General features: G+C 48.9%; 1 long non-coding RNA gene across 4 annotated transcripts; it reads right to left on the bottom strand.

Moving 5' to 3' along the window:
• Window positions 1-3,209: 3,209 nt before the first annotated feature.
• On the bottom strand, window positions 3,210-18,002 carry LOC112547168 (uncharacterized). Of its 4 annotated transcripts, XR_012896293.1 has the most exons (6): window positions 17,668-18,002; window positions 7,059-7,147; window positions 5,020-5,296; window positions 4,204-4,293; window positions 3,692-3,756; window positions 3,210-3,374 (listed from the first exon to the last, which is right to left on the bottom strand). It is a non-coding gene; the product is annotated as an uncharacterized LOC112547168 (long non-coding RNA). The 4 variants fall into 4 exon arrangements; XR_012896292.1 differs by having other exon boundaries at window positions 3,692-4,293; XR_012896291.1 differs by having other exon boundaries at window positions 3,210-3,756.
• Window positions 18,003-18,847: the final 845 nt, after the last annotated feature.

Here is an 18,847-nt window from a genome sequence, read left to right as displayed (position 1 = left end):
TTCACCCTTGGCTGAGAACCACGGCCCCTCGTGTTCTGTGGCTGCGCCGGCAATCCATAGCCCAGGGACTGGGTCTTTGCAAAGCTGCGTGGGAAGCTGAAGACGTCTGTGAGATAAACAGGCACTGGCCATTCCTAGACGAGTCTGCGTCTCAGCCCTTTCTTCCCCTCTTTCTTGATCTGAAAAAAGGAAGTCAAACAGGACTGGAACTTGTCGAGATCAGCAGTTTGCAGAAGTAAACACTGGCAGACAATATACAGACAATGGGCATTTACAGGAAAATGGTATCACATGTAAGGATGCCCGGCCACATGCTGCTGTAGCTATAGGTCCACAGACGAGAAGCAGTCAAGATTGGGGAATTCCAATGCACACGAAATAGCTTCCCCAAACACACTGGAAAATAGTATTTGAATATTTCAGTGATGCTGGGGTGCTTAATTACCTTACCTAGTTTTAGAAAGCCCAACCTTAATCATTAAAGTCACTAACGAATCATCTCTGAGGCTAAATCTAGACTGCAGGCTTCTTTCGTAAGAAGCTCTTCCAGGAGAGATCTTCCGGAAACACTTATTTCGAAAGAGAGCATCCACACTGCCAAAGCGCACTGAAAAGGGGATGTGCTTTTTCGAAAGATAGCATCCACATTGATTGGCTGCTATCTCGCATTTGAGCTGTGATTATTATAGTTGGAGTGGTCACCAGGGCACCTGTGCTTTTTCCTGGAGGCCTCTTCTTTTAAAAAAACCCCTCTTCCCTGTCCACACACACCTTTTTCCAAAATAGCTCTTTCAGAAAAAGGCTTCTTCCTTGTAGAAAGAGGTTTACCTCTGTCAGAAAACCCCCTGCATTCTTTCGACTTTCTGTCCAAAGAACACAATTTCAGTGTGGACTTAAGTGTAGTTTTTCCGGAAAAACTGCACTGTAGACAGACTCTGAGAGAAATAAGGTCTGAATCAAAGCCCAATGAGGTCCCCGAGCATCTACATGGGGTTTGGGTCAGGCCCAAAGACAGCAAATAGAATTCACAGTTCACACACAAAAGAGGCCGTGGTTCTCAGCCTAGGGTACCTATGACCCTGAGGGTACATAGAGGCCTACGGGGGGGACATCAACTCCTCTAGATACCTGCCTCGTTTTCCAACAGGCTGCATAAAAAGCACTAGTGAAGCAAGGGTTAGGGTTAGGGTTAGGGTTAGGGTTAGGGTTAGGGTTAGGGTTAGGGTTAGGGTTAGGGTTAGGGTTAGGGTTAGGGTTAGGGTTAGGGTTAGGGTTAGGGTTAGGGTTAGGGTTAGGGTTAGGGTTAGGGTTAGGGTTAGGGTTAGGGTTAGGGTTAGGGTTAGGGTTAGAAGCAAGGGCAAATTAAACTTTCTGACAAGGACTTGTTCATGCTGCTCTATATACTGTACACTGAAATGTAAGTACAATACTTCTATTCCAATTGATTTATTTTATGGTGAAAATGAGAAAGTTGGCAATTTTTCAGAGCGTTGTGACACTTTGCTATGCTTATGTCCTACGTTGTAAGCAAGGCATTTTTAAGTCAGGTCCCCTGACTTCTGACAGCAAGTGAGTTACTGAAGACAAGGCTGTCTCCCCAAAAGTGACTCTCTGGCTCCACTTGCTGGTGAACATAAGGAACAAGCCCATGCAGCTACATGAGGTTAAAGATAATCTAGGCATGGCTGGCCCAACGCCTCAACGGATACAGTGCCTGAGTTTTTCATAAGAGTAATGAGGAGGCTTGTGGGGGTGGCAGGGTGGATAATGGAAACAGGATATGGGAGTAGAAATTACCACATCCGAGGTGGAAATCAATCACGCAGAAACCTGTTGGGGAACATTTTAACCTGCCCCGGCACTCATTAATGGATTTAAAAGTGGCTATCCTCTTACAAAGTAATTTCAGGAACCAACCGGAGAGAGGGACTACGGAACTGGCCTTCATATGCAAATGTGACACGTTTACCCAGGGACTGAACAAAGATATTTCTTGGATGGCCCTTATATTCAACACCCAAATGACATCAAAAGCTAAGGATTAGTACAGCCCACTCTACTAGCCTCATTTAGCAGGGACACTTTAACTGACAGGTCTTTTTTTCTCTTTTTCCCTCCTCCTCTCCCCACTTTTTCTGTTATATATTTGTACCCCTGGGCCCCTTACTCTGAGGAAATGGGTTGTGCCCACGAAAGCTCATGATACCATCTGTATTCTGTGTTTCATCTCCAAGCTGCAACGGGACCACTCGTTGCTTTTTAAGTTGTTTGAGTTACACGGCTACCCCTCTGAGACTTACAAGCCTTTTAGTTTGACCTCAGTTGTATGCAAGGTCTTGGGACACATTTAGAAAGAGCAAGTAGTTAAGGACATAGAGGTAAAAAATAACTGGAATATACAGTAATTCAATGTGTTTTAAAAATTGTGCCGGGGAGCCAGGGAGGAATTTCTCCCCCTCCCACTCCTGTATAGTGGGCACTATTCTGGAGTTTTTACCTTTGTCTGAAGCTTCAGACATTGGCCAGATTCAGGTGTTGGGGATGAGCTGCTGGCGTAGATGGACCAATGCGAGAGCCATGTTCTAGAAAGCTTTGCTAACATTCCTAGAGTGAAATCGATCGCCAGGTTTGACGTCTGGAAGGCATTTTCCACCTGGGCACACTGGCAGGGTCCCTGATACTTTGTTGCCTCTCTGCAGCACTTTGGAAGGAACATCTAGTAGGGTCATGTGCCCGATTCCTGTACAATCAATGTCCTGCCAGACCATGTGGCCTTGGCCCTACCTGATTTCTAGCTCCATTTTTGAGCAGGTAATTTGGCCATGACGGTCTTCGTTATTTCTATTCACAACTGTTCGGGCATTTCACATACTGTATAAAAATCAAATGAGTCTAAATCTACTAAAGCAAGTTGCCATCCTCACTTCACCCTACTAGCATGTTCTTACCGAGCTGCAATCATCTTTCCCCTTGAGATGAGGAGAGACGACAAATGTTGCTCTCTCCACATCACTGCAGCTATCAGAATAACAAAAAAGGCTTCTCCACATCCCTACCGTCACCAGCCAAGTGCTCAGCGTCAACTGAACACACAGCCAATGAAACGAGAAGAGAAGTGGGCTCATGACATAGAAATCAGCCAGACAGCCTAGAAGATGTACTGATGTACAGATACTGGAAGATGTACCCAGCGCCGCTCAGGTCCTCAGCTCAAAAACGTTTTGGTTTTTTTCATGTAAATCATTGTTCTGGGGTGCGGCAGGAGAGGAGGGGTTCCGTTTTCAGGCTGTTCCGGGGAGAGAGGATAGTCCCAGCCCCTTCTCACCACAGTAGCGGGGGGCCAGGTGAGAAATGCCTCTCCATGGCCGTGGAAGCTGGAGGAGGGGTGCAGAGAAACAAACAGAAAAACTCTCTGAAACGTAGAGCAGATAACTGTCCCTTACTCCACCCCTGCCCTCTGCTGGCCCAGTGGGATTATAGCTGTCCCAGTCCCCATCTCTGGCCCCTTGCTGCCCCCAGTGGTCATTCTAAAGTATAACCGTCCCTCCCATCAAATCCTCCCCTTTCCATTTTATGAGAAACAATCAAATTCCAGGCACGTCCCAGTGTCCTGGCACAGCCAAACCCTGCCCTTGCTTTAAGTTAGAATAAGAGGAAGCTGCCTGCCAAATGTGGTGAATCTAGCTCGTACCATTTAGGAGAAGTTCTTGAAGAAATGGACTCTCAGATGGATGGATACACAGATGCACGCACTCTCTAAAATATGTAGTAAATAAGATAGAGAAATATTATTATTGGTTTATGATGGTTTTGACTTGTGACTTACTGGCCTGCTCTGAAAAGTGACAGTAATAATGGCCGCATGGAGCGCCAAGCTCACCAAGTTTCAGTGTCTCTAAATTGAATTTGTTTCGTTCCCAAGCAAACGAAATGGCACCCCTAATTGCTGACCCTGCAAACCCCCTCTCTTCAGGAGCTGAGAGTCAAATCAGGGTGGTTTTTTCTGGCTCTGAAATCCGAATCCTGCAGATTGCACAGAGGAACTTTCTGTAGTTAACAATTCTATTGATGATGCAAGAACCAGAATAGACTCCAACTCTGTTGGCTTTCCAGAATGTAACAGGAGTAAAAAGTAGGGAGACCTCCCTATTCTTATTCTACATGTATATTGTGGCCCTGTTGTGCAAGGTACTGTATAAATACTTAGTGAAGGATTGTTCCGGCTTAGCACAGCAAGACTGGGCAGCAAATAGGTCTTGGAATACACACAAAGACGACACACAGAGGAGGCGGCTAGGAAAAAAGAGAGAGGCTGTTTTGAGAGCCGTTGCATTTGATTTTGTCTCATACCTCTAATGACATAAAACTTAAAGCAGTTACAGCGCCAAGTTAAATCCTGTCAACGCCTGGCTTTTGAAGGAAATGCAAACTGCTTTGCTGCCTATCTCTGAGGGAGAGGGAGAGAGAGAGAGCAGGTTCTTCCAGCTAACCCTTAGCTCCCCTTTCCCTGCTGTTTCACACCTATTGTTCTGTGCGTTGGCTTTGAAGCTGATCACCTCATGTGTGCACAGAACAGAGGTAACTTTTTCCAATTGTGTCTTATCAGGGAGTCTCTCTTTTTAGCATTCGAACAATGGCCCTGCAGGTTGCATAGGGCCAGAAAGACCGGCTTTTGCTCACTGGATTGAGAAGCTCATTCTTTTTATATCTGGGGATATAGGCATGTTACGGTCCCCCCCACCACTGGTGCACAGGTGAGCTGAAGGAGGGGAGGATACAGGAGTAGGTCTGGATGTGGATGCTGGGTTTCCTTCAGCACAAGGCCAAGCTCATGCAGGTGCCGGGTCGCAGGATGCCCCTGAAATCCCAGCTCTTTTGCTCGGAAATCCACCCTTCCCGGAGACCGCAGCAAAAGACATTTGGTCGGGGGTCTCAGTTTACGCGAGGTGCACGTGCATACTGTGTGCTCAGGCCAAGTACACAAGGTGCTGCTCCCCAGGGCAGTGTGAACGCACCTACCTCTCGATCACTGCAGGGCCCTACTGACTTCTTCTGCGCTTTCTCTGCAGAGGAGCAGAATTCCAGGCAGGAAAAGTGCTCTCAAGTTTGGTTCTCACTCTAGCTGGTCTCTTCCCCCGCTCAGCAAATCCCCTTCATCCCACTTCTGGAGGGAAGAGAGAGGACCATCTTGGCCAATAAGTCCACAGCGTATTGTGCTCGTCTTCCCCTGGCCATTTTGAATACGGCCTTTCTCTGGCGCAGCCAGGTCCACAGAGCCTCAGTGCAGGGAAGTCGCCTGTTTGTGGAGGTACAGAGCAGAATTAGGGTTACCAGGTGGCTTCAAAAACATACTGGACACACTTGATCTATGGGGGGGAGAGAGGGGGCACCAGCCAGGAGGGGAGCAGGGCTGGCTGGGACAATGTGGGGGGGGGGGGGCTGGAGAGGGGGGAACCAGCTGGTGGGAAGCAGGGCTGACATGGGGAAGGGGGTCGGGGGCAGCGGGGCTGGCCACGGCCACTGGCTGGAGGGAAGCAGGTCTGGCCGAGAGAGGGTCAGGGGGAGCAGAGCTGGCTGGGGGATATCAGGAGGAGGGGGCGGGGGAGAACCGGCCGGCGGGAAGCAGGGCGGGGCTGGCGGAGCGGGGCTGGCCACGGGAAATCGGATGGGTGGGGGAACTGGCTGATGGGAAGCGGGGCTGGCCGGGAGATGTTTGGGGGAAGTGGGGCTGGCTGGGGTGGGTAGTGGGGAGAGAGAATTGGCTGGTGGGGTGCGGGGCTGGCCTGGGTGCATGCAGATCCCAGGTCGCTGCCCGTCCTGCGCACGGTCCCGGAAAAGCACATGTGAGTCCGGCCCCAGGGATTCCATCCTGCCCCGGCCCCGCCCCTGCGCCCCCTCGTGTAGTTGCGTACTGCCTGGCTGTAGACACACTCAAGCAGTGTGAGTGTGTTGACCAGCCAGGCAGTTTGCAACTAGGTACTGATACTCCTAATAATAATAAAACTGACCTAATTAGAAAATACCGGATATTTTACATGTCCGGTATTTTCTTAATTTGTTTCCTGGAGGGAGCTCTCAAATACCGGACTGTCTGGTTCAAAACTGAACACCTGGCGACCCTAGGCAGAATCAGAGTTCACTGGACAGCTCACAAGAGACTAGCTCCCATCTTTTGGACCCCCGCCCTGTTTTCTGCCTCCTGTAGCTATTGCAGGGAAGTGGAATCCGGCACCAGAGAAAACTCGTAACAAAACCAGCCAGCCCAACGCCCTGAAGGGGTGTTTGTCTCCTGCATGAAATGACCCCAGCACCTCAGCGATCTGCCCCCCTCAGCTTACCCCTCACTGACTGCTCAGGTAAGAGGAGAGGAGGAGGGCGGAGAAAGGTCCACACAGGAGACGGAGGCCGTGTCTCTCCAGAGGGAGCAGGCATGGCTTGTGCCTCATCCATTGGGTTGGAAAGGTTTCGCTTTGGCTGCTCTACCTTGATCCAGGAGCTAGTTCCTCATCAGTGAGCTGCCAATGTCATGAGGGAGAGCGGGAAGCTGAAAAGAGCCCGTTGCGGGCCAGAGGCAGTTATGTCAAAGACCAGCGGCCCAATGTGAGGAAACCGTTCACAGGGTAACCAGAGGGGATGGCTGCCTCCTCAAGGCAGATTAAGGAGCAGGCCCTAATACCATTGGGAACTTGCGCCCTCCAATCTCATCATTTCCCTCTCCTTTCCCTCACTGGGCAACTTGGCTGGTCTATAGTCCCAAGGGAAGTCAGGAATTGTGCATGGAGGGGAGAAGAAGGGACTCTTCCCTGAGGAAGAAATTCTCTCAACGAGGGAGCTCTTGGATTTGGTGTGAAGGGTGCCTTTACATCAGCGGCCACCATCTTGTGAACCCTGGGTAGTGGCCTGCAAGGAACACTGCAGCTTTCGACCCTATCTCAAAGGAGCAAAGCTGAAAAAACTGTCAGTTAGCAGAAGAACGCCTCACGACTCAGGTTCCCAATTCCCACCTGTCTTAAGGAGGGAAATTAAAAGAGGGAAAATGAATTGGTAGAGGACTTTACCTCAAACTTAAGGAGAAAACTGGTCTGTTCCTCTGTTTCCTCTCCAGTGGGTGCCAGAGCTGAAAGGTCTGCTGGTGAGGTTTTATACTCTGAAATAAAAAGCATAAAGAGACACAGAGTTGTTTATGGGTCTGGTTCTTCAACAAATGTATGTTCATCCTTGTCTTCATGGCCACCACCAGGGAAAAAGGCTACCCAATCTGCTCAGTCATGTTCCACGAGAGGAAAAAAAAAGTCAAGAAGAAGATCCTGACTTTCCCCAGAGATCTCAGTCTCAGAGTCTGAATGACATGTTGATCAAGAATGAATTAAGCAAAGCAAGCGGTTCCGTTCCCAAATGAATCTTTTGAGACGATGTAATGAGAAGGGAGCGGATACTTGGGGTTTCCATCAGATGAGCCCATTAGAAAATATTGCAAGGGAGGAAAGAATTGGGTTGATATATGTGACAAAAATGTATTTTTCAAATGTTTCAAAATTAGAACCCCACATTCCCCTACATGCCTTTTTGGAAAAGGTAATTAAGGCTGAATGGGGAGCACAGGCAACGCCGATGTGCTTGACAAGGCATACACAACAATTCTGCTAAATGCACCACGGCAAAGTAGATATTGGTTCTCATCCCAAAGTGGCCAGGACACTTGCATTTTAATTAGTGAGAGACACGGCTGTCTAATGGAAGGGGATTTTGCCTCCCGAAGAATCCAATGATCGCAGAAGCAGAATGGAACTTTCTCTGTACTGTATGTCTGAGACGGCATCTTCTGCTGAGGGTTTTGCAACATGTTTTGCAAGAACTGTACTAGCCTGGCCTAACAACTGGGCAGCCCGATTGACTAAAAATGGCTAAGAAATCATCGTGGTTAGAATCAGCGTTAAAAACAATCGCTATAGTTTCAGCATTCATCCTGAATGCAGCCAGGAATGCTTTGATGTCCACGGGTTCCAGTGTGGAGAGCAAACTGCACGTCTGGTTCGGAGCCTGGAGGGGCGAGATACAGGCCAAAATCATGTTAGCAGCTTTGAAATATTCAGAATATCACTCATTTTGGGAGCTGTTAGACAAATCTGTGGTGGAATCTTCAGATAAATCAAAAAGATCTTACAGAGTATTTCTAACTCCAAATCCAGGAAGTGGGAGTGTTGCCCCTTACTACATGTCTAAGATAAACTTTTTATGGCTACTCCTCAAAGTCCATAAGGCAAGACTTCAGCCAAAGCAAATGGAACATCTCCAAGCTGGGGAGAGACCAGTTTCCTGCTAAGCAAAACCCAACACTAGAAACCATTCTTGACTACAGCCAGGAAAATTCCAACACATAACACATTGAGGGGAGACTATAAAATTCAAGGACCAATGGCCTTCCTTCGCGTCAGACAGAGGGGTCCTAGATGTGGTTCAACAAAAGCATATCACAGGATTTTCAAAGATTGTGATTTTTCCCCCTTTCTCTACAATCTTCAAATCTACAAAAGAGGCAAAATATGCTAAAGGCCATAGATCCTATTTTGTGAAACAGCACAATGGAGTTCTTAAGGTGGAAATGTTCAGAAGCCACTATTCAGTCTTGTTTCTGGTACCCACGTGACTAGGGAAGACTTAAAACTCCCTGAATAAGTTCATAGAGAGGACTGATTTAAGATGAAGAACTTCAAGCCGTAGCAGTAGCAATCTTACGTCAATGGTCTTTGAAGGATGCCTATCTTCATGTAGCAATTCACCAGCCAAAGGACATTTTGATTCACTCATGGGACTGATAATGTTCTGTACAGTCTGTCAGACTGTCATCTGCACCTCAAATGTTCCCAATAGTTCTTGTTGCTTTGGTGACTTACTTTTCTGAGGCAGGAAGGGTTACAAGTATATCCTGTCCTGAAACGCATTCTAGTCGGAAGAGGGGTCCAGACAAATGACCCAGTGAATGATTAAAAACTTGCAACAGCCTAGGATTTACAGTACATTTTGGAAAGAATTGCCTCAACTCAGAGCCTATTCATCAGGACTGTTGACAGATACAATCCCTTCCTGTCTTGGGAATCTATTGACTTTGATTTTTGTCTGCTTAGGTTTAAGTACCCATTCTCCAGGTACTTAATGATGCTCTGTCTCTCACCCCCCTCCCTTTTTTTCTCTCTCCCCTTCCCTTCCCCTCTCCTATTTATTTTGAGTTTTCATATCCCAAACTCATAACTCCGATCATCTGAAGAAGTGGACTGCATCCACGAAAGCTCATGATACCATCACATGTTTTGTTAGTGTATAAAGTGCTACCAGACCATTTGTTGTTTTTTTCTGTAAGGGTATGTCTAGACTACATCCCTCTGTCACCAGGGGGATGTAAATTAGACATACTGAAATTGCTAATGAAGTGGGGATTTAAATATCTCATGCTTCATTAGAATAAAAATGGCCGCCGCTTTTTGCTGACACAGCACTTTGCTGGCAAAAAGAGGCAGTCTAGACAGGTGTCAGTCGACAAGGAAAGCCTTTTGCGACCGATCCCTTATACTTCGTGCAATGAGGTTTACAGGATCGGTCGGAAAAGGCTTTCCGCATCAGCAAGAAGCGGCGGCCATTTTTATTCCCCGCTTCATTGGCAATTTCGGTGTGTCTAATTTACATCCCTCTGGTGACAGAGGGATGTAGTCTAGACATACCCCTAACAGACTAACTCGGCTACCTCCTGAAGCTCCTTGACAGACACAGAGACCCACAAAATGTGTCATCTGAAAGATGGGACGAGATCAAAACAATTACCTGCCCGCAGAGGTGTCCCAGGTCATTGGATAGGCACTGTCATGAGTGTCCTAAGGCTGTCCATGTCCTGCAGAGGCATAGAGACTTGGACAAGAATGCACTTGGGACTTCAGAGGTTTCTGCTGTCTCTTCCCCACCATCTTCTGATTTTTCCGTGTCGGAAATGTGAATGTTCCATCATTTGAATTGAGGACCCTGGTTTGCTGGATGAGGCCAGAGAAACTCCAGGGAAGGGGTGGCACAGATGGAACAGAGCCAGAGAAGTTTACCTGGAAAGATGGGGCACATTCTCTGAGAAGCTGGTAGTACAAATGGACCCTCTTTGAAGGGAAAAATATTTCCTAGAGCTGGGGGGAATAAAGTAAGCTCTTCAACAACTGAACCCAGCAAGTGATCATGGATCCAGGTTTGCATCCAGGGCAAACCAGATTCATCAATACTTTGCAAGCTAAACGGAGCCAAGAGCACTAGGTACAAATGCCCTGTTGCTGAAATAGCCAAAGGACCTGCTTTAGGCTTTTCCTTCAGCGCTCACCAAGGAGAAATCAGAAGTGGTCTTAGTTGCCCCTTCAATGGCCAGTAGACATTGGTCTATCAACTTCATTAAAATGTTCCCAAATCCAATTCCTGGTCTGTATCTCAGGGCCCAGTTTCTCAAGGGGATCTAAGCAAGTGAAACTTCGCAGCTTGGCGTTTGAAAGGAGGTTTCTAAAATGAAAGGAGTTACTCGTCTGGTCTCACTGGAACTCCATTAGCAGCAAGGAATAAACAACCACAACAGGACTTATTTCATGATCTGGTACAGAGACAGACCCATTCAGCATCAGGTAGCCAAAATCTCATATTCTGGAGTTTGTACAAGATGACTTCGATCGATATCAGTTTGCAGGCTAATACCTTCAAAACACACATTTCTGCACTGTCTTCAGTTCTGAGTATATGCAGAAAATCTTCCATTCCCCACTATGAGGACTCACGTTGCTTCATTACAGCATGTCAGCTACCCCGCCCTCCTAAAAGCACATATTGCTTGGTCTGGGGATTTGAACATTCTGCTCAGTGCTTTCATGCCGATGCCCTCTGAACCCATGAAATCAGTTTCATTGTCTCCAAATAACCTTTTGGAGCACTATCGCTTCTGCAAGAGGGGTGCCAGAGTGAGGAGTGCTCTCTGTTGATCCGTCCTGCTGCATCTTACACAAAGATAAGGTGCTTTTGAGACTGGATCACACCTTTCTTCCCCCAAGGGAATTCAATTGTTCACTGAGCACAAGAGAGCTCATTGCCTTCTTTTGTCTCCTCCAAAGCAGCCGCTGGGGAATTTGTGGGACGCAAGGCAAGCCTGAATGCTTTATCTGAAAGGAACAGAGCACGCAACAACATGGCCTTCTTGATCTGATTTCAGTGGAGGGGAAAAAAGAGGTGCTAAGACCCACGTGCTAATGGCAACGTGGAATGAAGGCTAGAGAAAGGGGTGAAAGGCAGCAGCAAGTAAGGGATGAGAACAAGGTTTCCATGGACCCAAATGCACAGAAGCAGAGGAGTTAATTGGACATTCACCCGAAACTTGATCGCCCATGAAAAATTTCGAGAACATCATTGTGGGAACTTGGGTGGGACTAAAGGCATCAGGAGAACAGCTGGCTACTGGCTACTATAGCTCAGCAATCAGCTCAGGTGACACTTACCAAGTCACGGTATCGGTTTAGCTGCTACCAGCTCCTTCTGCCGGGGCGGGGGGAGGAGGAGGGAAGCACTGTCAGAACTTTATCCCACATTCTGAAGTTGGTAAGCTGAAGGGCTGGGGTGAGAAAAATGTGATCTGTGGTTTTGGGAAGGGAAAACATGACTTTCTCCCTGAAGGCACTAAGCCTGCAATATTCTCTAGAGCTTGCTGTCTTTGCCAATCCCAGCAGACTGGGGCAAATGCATCGCTGAATAACTCCACTGACTCCGGGAATTCATCTGGTTTGTTGTGCTAATTTCATGGTGAAACGCTGCAGGGAGTAACACTAGAAAGGGATTGATTTTACAACCGGATTGTTAGCAAACCCTCATTGCACAACTGCTGGGTTATGTGCACAGCCTGTGTGTGGCGAGCAGGGCCGGATTAAGGGGGGAGCTAGCCAGGCAGTTGCCTGGGCGCCAACCTATGGGGGGCGCATGATGGCAGCTGTAAGGTGCGCAGTGCACCAGGGGGCGGGGCCACGCATGCGCCCGGGGGCAGAGCTGTGCATGCGTCACGCGCCTGCTGCCCGGGACACAGGAATGGCTCGAGCCGGCCCTGGTGGCGAGGTAAAGTTAACATGGGTTACCCACTGTTTTAAAATTAACATTTCCCTTCTCCAGGTTAGAGGGTCTTGCCTGGTGTCTGGCCCCTCTAAAGTGCGTTTGCCACTGGAGTGCTTTTAGCTGGGCTGCTGTCCTTATCGGTTAGTCGACTATTCTATGGTCCCCAGGGGCAGGGCCACCAGCCACTGTATCAGAGGCAGCAGTGTGGGTGCCTGGCGGGAGCGGGTCCACAAGGGGAGCCAGTTTAAATGCCAGCTCCCCTTGTGGGCCAGCTGCCTATCGCCCAGTGCTGCTGCCTCTGATACAGCGAGAGCTGGAACTGAGCCAGGATGCCTGCCCGCCTGACTCCTAATACACTTTAAATACAGAGCCACAGCAGGGGTAGGTTCTGGACCTGGCGCAAGCCACAACTGAGCCGGGTTGCTGGCCAGCCTGCTAAAAAATGTACTGGGGGGGAGGGAAGGGAAATGTGTGTAGTCTCTAGCATTAATCTACACGCTTTTGTTTATCGGTTAATCAGTTAATCAACTACACTATTACATCCCTACTCGGTACTTCACAAGGTCATTGCGAGGACAAACACATTAAAGACTCTCCGAGGGGTAGCCCTGTTAGTCTGTAGCTTTAAAAACGATGAGTAGTCCTATGTCACCTTAAAAAGTGACAAATATATACAGTATCATGAGCGTTCTTGGGCATGTCGCGTTATTGGATTTTAAGGGGAGCAGCCAGATCGCTGCTGCGCCCACAGGGTGTTTGCCCCAAAGTCTATACAAAGTGGGCCATGTGAGGTGTCAAATGAAAGCGAATGTTCTACTGATTCTATGTGTGCTACTTGCGTACTTGTGTGATGTCTGTATGTGGAGTGATGAATATGGACTCGGTGCTTGTACGGTGAATGTTCTCTGCCTGGGAGGGAGCAATGGACCTGGACTGCCTGTTGTAAAGGATTGTTTAGTCAATGACTATGCTAATTAGCACGGCTGCAGGGACCAGGATTCTTAGGGTACGTCTAAACTACATGGCTCCGTCGACGGAACCATGTAGATTTGTTTTTTTGGCAAAGGGAAATGAAGCCGAGATTTAAATAATCGCGACTTCATTTAAATTTACATGGCTGCCGCGCTGAGCCGACAAACAGCTGATCCTGTCACTCCCCTGTCGAAATGAAAGCCTTTTATCAACATCTCCGGTAAACCTCATCCTACGAGGCATAACGGGGATGTCGATAAAGGGCTTTCAAGTTGGCGTGGGAGCGTCAGACTAGCGCGCTGAGCCGACAAACAGCTGATCAGCTGTTTGTCGGCTCAGCGCGGCAGCCATGTAAATTTAAATGAAGCCGCGATTATTTAAATCGCGGCTTCATTTCCCTTTACCTACAACCCTCATCTACATGACTCCATCGATGGAGCCATGTAGTTTAGACACAGCCTTAGGGTGGCCCAATACACATCTGAGGAATGCTTCGGAAACCTGCAAACCAGTCAGTAGCTCATGGCTGCTAGCATGTGAATCATGCCATCATGTGACCCGCTCCCGTTTGGGAGACACCAGAGATATATAAGTGCCACGAGGCAGACTCCATTTTGTCTCCAATCTTGCTACTGATCCCAGATGCAGCCTAGCTGGGGACAGAGAGCCAGGCAGGACTGCTGACCCACCCTGACATAGGATGTACGCCAGAGACTTCTAAGCTAGTAGTTTGTAACATCTCTGCGAAGAGCCTTCATCAAGAACTTGCTGATTGATGTACGTCATGTATTCTCCTTAGCAATCTTACTCTCAGCCTTTTCTTTCGTTAATAAACCTTTAGGTTTTAGATTCTAAAGGGTTGGCCCAGAATGATCTTGTGGGTAAGATCTAAAGTGTAAATTGACCAGGGATTTGTGGCTGGTTCTTTGGGACCAGGAGAACCAGTTCAGGGTAGGTGGGATTGGGTCCTATAACCCCTCCCCTGTGTGTAGGCCTGGGGCTGATTGTGGCACACGGGGAGCTGGGGTCCCTGAGGGGTTTTGCTCGTGAGGCTTTCTGCTGTCCGGATTGGCAGCTGAAGCGCTCTGGGTGACTGGTTTGCGGCCTGTTTGGGAAAGGTCTCCAGTTAAGGGCTGTAAGTAGCCCTGGTTTTGAGCATTTCACCTTGAGCGGATGCCCTTAGCTGTGCCCAGACCCGGCCTGGTCCGTCACAGGGCAGAACCCACTTCTTCAGCTGAGCTTGAGTGGAGGAGAAAGGGGGGACACGATTCAATGAAAGACGGCGAGCTGTTGAGATACCATGGCAATGCTTTCATTCCTCTTACCCGTTCCCATCATCTCCACCATTCCGAGTCACACCAGGGGAAATCCCATGCTGTCCTGCAGCTGTAACTGATCAAGTGTAAACAAGCACAAGAGTGCTGAGAACTTAAAAACTGGATGGTGAGAGCCAGCCGATCCCAGGGAATCTAAGAGGATGAAACAGGAAGCAAGGGGTATTTCAGAAGAAGCTTAGAGGGTAATCGGGGGGGGGAGGGGAGGGAGGGAGAGAGCTGCAGGAAAGCCCACCACAGGTGCTGGAACTAGGGGTGCCAGGGATGTGGTAGCCCCGTAATTTGAAGCGGTTTCCATCATATGCAGAACTTAGTTTTGTTCAATGGCTTTCAGCACCCCCATTATCCAAACTGTTCTCACTCCCATGGAGCCTGCCATTGGAGGAGGCCTGAGTTGCCTGGTATCCTATGGAAGAGGGGAATAAATACACAGTGTAGTGAAAGATACACAGTCTGGGATATGTTTGTGACTATGAAGCCATCTGAGCGAGGCGGGCAGTGTGGGTCACCAGGGGCTGGCCGCGACAGGGATGGCTGGAGAGCTCTGTTCGCCTGCCTTTTGGCGTCTGCGTGGAATGCAGTACGTTGGCTTTAACTGACTTCAGAGCTGTCTTCTGAGGGACCTTCCTTCCTTCTGTGCCCCACTGCCAATATTCAGCAGAGATGTTGGAACCCCCTGGGGCTAAACAAGAATGAAAGATGTTGTCTAGGCATCCTCTCTGAAGGGCCTTCCGCCCAGAATTTACTCCGGCCTGGATCTGGTGACTTTCCCGGCTGTCTGCCAGGAATGTCTCTTTGCCCAGGCTTTTGGAGGCAAGAGGGCTGGGACAGAGGCTCTTGTTTGCAAGAGATGGGCGGTATTGTCAGGCTTGATTTTGCTGTGCTTGGTTATTTTTGGCTTGGCAGCGTGCAGCAGCTGTGGTTCTGCTTTTGTTGATTGCGTTCCTACATAGTGGCAGAAGCCCCCACGGCCTCGCACGGGTGCTTGTTTGAACACACATTGTTTTCCGTCAGAATGAATGGCTGCAATGTTAGGCTGAACATCAGTAATCAGGACAGAGATGTTCTTTCCATTCAGTCAACTCGATCAGCAGTTTTCAAACTGTCTTTTCTCTTGACCCAGTTGAAGAAAATTGGTGATGTTGCGACCTACCAATCTGACTGTAGTGCGGACTCCGGGGTGGGGCTGGGGATGAGAGCTTTGGGGTACAGGAGGGGGCTCCAACTTTGGTGGGGGGGGTCAGGGCTGGGGCAGGAGGGGCTTACCTTGAGCCACTCCCGGACAGTGATGCAGTGGAAGAGGAGGGGGGCAAAGGCAGCTTCCTGCTCCTCCTGGCCCTGCAGACCATGCTGCCCCCAGAAGCAGCCAGCAGCAGGTTCCCAGCCAATGGGAGTGCGGAGCTAGTGCTCAGGGCAGAGGCAGTGAGAAAAGCTTTGTGCGCTCTCCCACCTAGGAGCTGGGCTTGCTGCCGGGTACTTCTGGGGCGCAGCGCAGTCTGCAGGGCCAGGACAAGCTAGGAGCTGCCTTAGCCCCCACTGCTCACCTGATCCCCCTCCAGCAGCGAGATCCAGCGCCCGACACTCCACCACCCAGTCCTGGGTTGAGACCCACAGTTTGAAAGCCACTAGGCTAGCCCTTGCATCATGACTGAACGTTAAGTCCCACCAATTTCAGGTTAAGCACGTGCAACTGGGACCTCTGCTCCTTGCTCACCACAGGATTTGCTTTAAAACTGGGGAAGTCACAAGGCCAGCCAAGCTTGACGTCCCCTGCACACGCACGAGCAAACAGACACAGATGTCTTCTTCAGAGGGTGTGAGCGCCACCAAAAACTTCAGCATTCCGAAAGCGAGAGAAGAAAAGCCAAAATGGGAGAAGCCTGCCTGCCTGCCTGCCGTGCTAGGAGCCCAAGCACAACAGCGTAAGAACCAAAGGAAAATCCAACGGTGAGTTGCAACTGAACAGTCTCATTCTACAGTGCCAAGATGGCCAAGAAAGAAATATAGACACTGAAAATGTTAGATCGCTACAACTGAAAGAATGTTAAATATCTAATTTAGTCGAAGAAGTGACGAGTAACTCAGAGCTTTGAGGAGAAGCCTGGAGGTGTGTAAGAGGTTTGATTTAGAGCAGTGGTCACCAACCAGGAGATCGGGATCTACTGGTAGATCTTGGAACCGTTGACAGGTGATCCTGAGAGGTTTGGCCAGGAGGCTGTCAAGTGCCAGCCCTTCATCTGCCCCTCTCAGCACTGCCATGCTGCTCCTGCCCTCTGCCTTGGAGGTACCCCTCACCTCGGGAGCCCCCTGCTTGCTGTGCAGGGCATGGGAAAAAGAGGAGGGGGTGCTGATGTCAGGGTGCCCCTCCCTCCATCCTGTACCCCATCTCCACAGAGCAGAAGGGGCAGGTATGGAGAGAGTTTGCTGGCTGTTTTGGGGAGTGTTGCGGGGCCAGTGTAGGTAGGGGTGAGCCTGCCTTAGCCCCCTGCACCACCACCCAGAAGCTATCTGTGGTAAGCGGTGCCCAGTTGGATCCTGCATTCTGAACCCCAGCCCCAGTCCTGAACCCCTCCTGCACCCCAAGCCCCTGCCCCCAGCCTGATAAAAGTGAGTGAGGAGGGGGAGGGAGGATGCAGTAAGCAGGGGGAAGGCCTCAGAGAAGGGGTGGGAAGGAGATGGGGCAAGGGTGTTTGGGTCTGAGGTAGATCCTGGATTGCACTTAAATTCAAAAAGTGATCTCATGCTTAAAAATGGTTGGAGACCATTTAGTGGGTTTTAAGAGCTCCTAGACACGGCAGTTTTAAGGATATTGTTTGTAAAGTAACTGTGACGGCACGTTGGGGGTTCCCCGTCTCCTGCACCCCGAAATGGCACAAACAGACTGCACCAGCCAGTGGAATTGAGGGTGGTTTATTGCTCCTCCAGCACAGCGCAGCACAGATGTAATCTGGTTACAGGAACTGGGCTAGGATGCCTCAGGCCCCCTTGAGATGGGGGAGACTGGGCCCCTAAACTCCAGCCCCTTCCCCTAGGCTCTCCTCCATGCCCTCCGACAGCCAGCAACCAACTCACTAACTTCCAGCCCTGCCCCCCAGCCAGGGCAGCATCCACCTTCCTTTGTTCCTCTCCATGGGGGGTGTCTGGCCACTGGTTCAACAAGTTTGGCATTACCTCTGCCTAGTGAGGTTTTCCCTGCTGGGTCTTGCTGGGTACAGCCCAGCAAGTACCCCCACTACGTCACAGTAACACTTACCTAGTCAGTCACTATTTCTAACCCTGGTGCTCCTCTGCGTCTAGCTAGTCCAGCACAGAAAGGTTACTCTTTTATTTCTTCTCTCATGATGCTCATCCATTCATGCTGTGAAAGTGTCGCTATACAAACAGGAAGAGCTTGACACAGCTCATAGTTACTGGTTTGGTTCCATTCCTGATTGACAAGCATCAAAAGCTACGATTGGACTCTTTGATGAAAGCCTACATGAAACCAAACACACAGGTATTGGACGCACATCTCTCACAAAACTGCTACTCTCATCTTCATGGTTATTGGTGCTCTTGATGGAGAGGCCAACAACTCCACAGAACTGAATCTTGCATTACTGCTTTATGTGCCGTAGCTGCTGTGTGTGTAGAAAACTTTATTCTCCAGGTTCTCAAACAAATTAGTGCTTTCCACAAGCATTATATTTGCTTAAATAATGTCATGATTGGTTTTCCTTAGTACACTGCTTTATTGACAAGTTCAATAAGCTTGAGGCTTGACAAATTAGATTTTTTACTGCTGCAGGTAAAATATTGCTTGCTTGATATAATCTTTATAATACAAAGCTGTAAAATTATCCAAAATGTCTCATTTTGCGGTTAAAAAATACAAGTTGCTATATGCCACAGAATTATGCCTCCTAAACCTGGAAATGTATAATTTAGCCCATTAAAGCCATTCTAGCAGTTAAAATGAGCGGCCAGAAACGTTTCCCTCTCCTTTAACACACTTCTGGGGTATTCCCATTTTCTGCCATGGCCTTTGTCTGAGCTGCTCTCAGCACTTTTTGCAAAGCCCTGTACCATCTCCTTTGCCTCCAGTTTCTGAGCACTGATGAATAAGGGCTCCAACCTGCTCTCAAGGAAGTCAATGGCAGAACTTCCAATGACTTCAGTGGTGAAATACACAGTCCACAGAGCAGCTGTGTATGTTCACCTTCTTTTGTACACCTTGATAACCTACCTGCCCACTCCAAAGCCCAGCTTTAGGTGTGCAGGCAGAACCCTATGTAAAAAATCTGGACCTATGTTCATGTATACACACACACTCGAGCAATCCTACAAGAAGAAGTCATAGTGCTGGTATGATAGCTAAAAAGGCAAAGGGCATTGATTTCAGTTTCAGACTACAAAGGATTAGACTCATAGACTTTCACATCAGAAGGGACCCT

The sequence above is a fragment of the Pelodiscus sinensis genome, chromosome 17 (assembly GCF_049634645.1).
Source record: "Pelodiscus sinensis isolate JC-2024 chromosome 17, ASM4963464v1, whole genome shotgun sequence".
NCBI classification, from domain to species: domain Eukaryota; kingdom Metazoa; phylum Chordata; order Testudines; family Trionychidae; genus Pelodiscus; species Pelodiscus sinensis.
Note: the sequence above shows the minus strand (reverse complement) of the source record. Positions and strands in the feature narration are given on the sequence as shown.